This window comes from Otolemur garnettii, unplaced genomic scaffold, assembly GCF_000181295.1.
Source record: "Otolemur garnettii isolate 467f Iridium unplaced genomic scaffold, OtoGar3 scaffold00041, whole genome shotgun sequence".
Taxonomy (NCBI): Eukaryota; Metazoa; Chordata; class Mammalia; order Primates; family Galagidae; genus Otolemur; species Otolemur garnettii.
Genome location: NW_003852436.1, coordinates 5,993,070 through 5,995,557, shown reverse-complemented (window position 1 = coordinate 5,995,557; position 2,488 = coordinate 5,993,070).

Sequence of the window (2,488 nt, the reverse complement as noted above, 5' to 3'; positions counted from 1 at the left end):
CTTGCTCTCTCTTCTAAGTCAAAGAAAACGGCATGTGAAGTAAGACATGGTTTGACATTTTGGTTGGCCAAAGAAAGCGGAACAAGGGTAGCATCATGTCAAAGGTATTTTTTTTGCTGTTACACACCTTGAGCCAAAGGATCGCAAAGTATTTCACACATGTGTTGCTCCCTTGCTCTGCAAGAGAGGTCAACAGGAAGCCCGGCTCCCCCTCCTGCACCCCCAGCTCTCTAAAAGTAACACACTTACTGAATTTTAACTTTTGTTGCCTTTTTGGAGATCTTTTAAGTTTGAAATGGAAAATACACAGTTTCTTTCATGGGTGAAAAAAGGATGGTGATGCAATAGGATGGTTGCTGTCTGACTTAAATATTTTGTTTGCTTTGTTTTGTGCTTTTGATTTTTTTTTTCTTTTTCTCTAAAGAAGCAGAATACTCCAATTATGTCTTAAGGGAACCTGTTACTCAATGGGAACAATCCATTCACAGGGTCGAAGAAAAGAACATAAGCACATCCATGCGTTTGATCTGGTCTAAGAGGTGTTCTGCCTTAGAGCCCGGGGGTGGGGGTGGGGGGGTGGGGGTGGGGAGGTGAACAGGATGGGATGGATTTTCAGAACACCTAAGTGATAGGAACAGTCTCCTCTGAGCCCAACACCACAGGCCTGGATGATGACAGTTTTGCTATGGCCACTACAGAGGTTTGGGGAGCATTCTGTCTCCTCTCAATACTAAATAAAATATTCACCAACCTCTCTTGCCTAACACCTTAAGCCCAGGCATCTATCCCACCTCACTAAGGGGCAGAAATGACTTGCTTAAGATAATCCCTTTAGAAGTAGCCGTAGAAAAACCACTTCCTCCTATACCAGCAGCTTCCCCTGGGCATAGAGTCCTTCCTTTCATGAACAAAGATAATTGACTCCCACCCACACACCTTACTCGGGCCAACCTGGGTTAGAAAATTAATATCCTGCATCCCTCCTCCTTCCTTCCCTCCCTCCCTTCCATCCTTCCCCTCCCTCCCTTCCTTTCTTCCTTCCTTCCTTCCTTTCCCCCTCCCTCTCTTTTTTCACATTTCAGTAAAACAAACTTCTCCCTCTCATTCCTTAGATTATGGGAATTGCTTACGTAACAGGATACAAGAATTGTGAGGAAAAACATCTCTAATTTTCCTCCACATTTGCTAACAATTTTCCCCCCATTGTCCCTGGAGAATCCAATACTTAGCATACTTCCCTGAAACCTCTTAGCTCAAGTCTAGGCCTTTTATGCCAAACCAATCCATTATACTTTCTTTCTGGAGCCAAGAGTAGTGGACATTTGCTTGTTGGCCCCTTGGTGTTCATACCCTGTACTTCCTAGAACTGCAGTCAGGTGAGCCCCAGCCACTCACGCTTGGTCCCTGGGGCTTAGGGCCACCACTCCCTCTCCTCCAGGACCCGAGATGGTTAGTACATCATCACAATTTCCAGAACACTGTTATGAGGCCAAAGGTGATGTAAATGCCCAAGTTACAGCCCGTGAGACACAGTGAGACTCAGCAGATACTTCTGGGGAAAAGAACCTCTTTCTTCCCAGGCTGAATTAAGAGGGTAAAGAGGTAAGAACTGTGCCTTTATTTTGGTGCAATATAGAGCCTGTGATGAAAGGTACCCCTGCAGGAAGAGTGGCTGAGAAAGAGAGCAACCAAGTCTTACAGATGCTGTTCCAGCCTTGACTCTGGGAAGGCCTGAAGCCGGCCAAGCCCTGGGCTTTTCACAGAGCCATTAACCTTCCATTTTCCTTAGGAGAGAATTTTGCAACTGAAAGAGTCCTACCTGTTACTCCAGGCATCCTTCTAGAGACTTGTTTTCTAGATGCCTTTGAATACCAAAATGATCCTCTCCTGCTCTCCAACAAATATTCCTTGGTGAGGGCTCCCCGATTTTGCTGGAGCCAACCTCATTAACTCTGCAATGTAATGTTGAAGTAGAGCTCTTTATACTCTGACAGAATTTTCTGTCTCTTCTCCTTCCCATTCATTCACTTTCAATTCACAGAAGATTTATCTAGTACGGTGTGGGAGTTTTTATTTTTATTTATTTATTTAGACAGGCTCTCACTCTAGCCCTGGGTAGAGTGCTCTCGTGTCATAGCTCACAGCAACATTGAACTCCTAGGTTCAAATGAGGCTTTTGGTTCAGCCTCTCAAGGACCACAGGTTCAACACCCGGCTCATTTTTCTATTTTTAGTAGAGGCAGGGTCTGGCTCTTGCTCAGGCTGGTGTTGAACTCATGAGTTCAAGTGATCCACCTAACTCCCAGAATGCTGCGATCACAGGTGTGAGCCACCATAATGGCCTCAGTGTTGGATTTTAGAAGGTGTAAAGGGAGCAAAGCCTCAGCCTCAGCAAACATGCATAATTACAGCATAAGGTGGTGTGTAGTAGGATAGGAAAATGTGAAAAGTGGTGCAGAACACAGAGCAGGGGGCTTTGTTGGAAGAA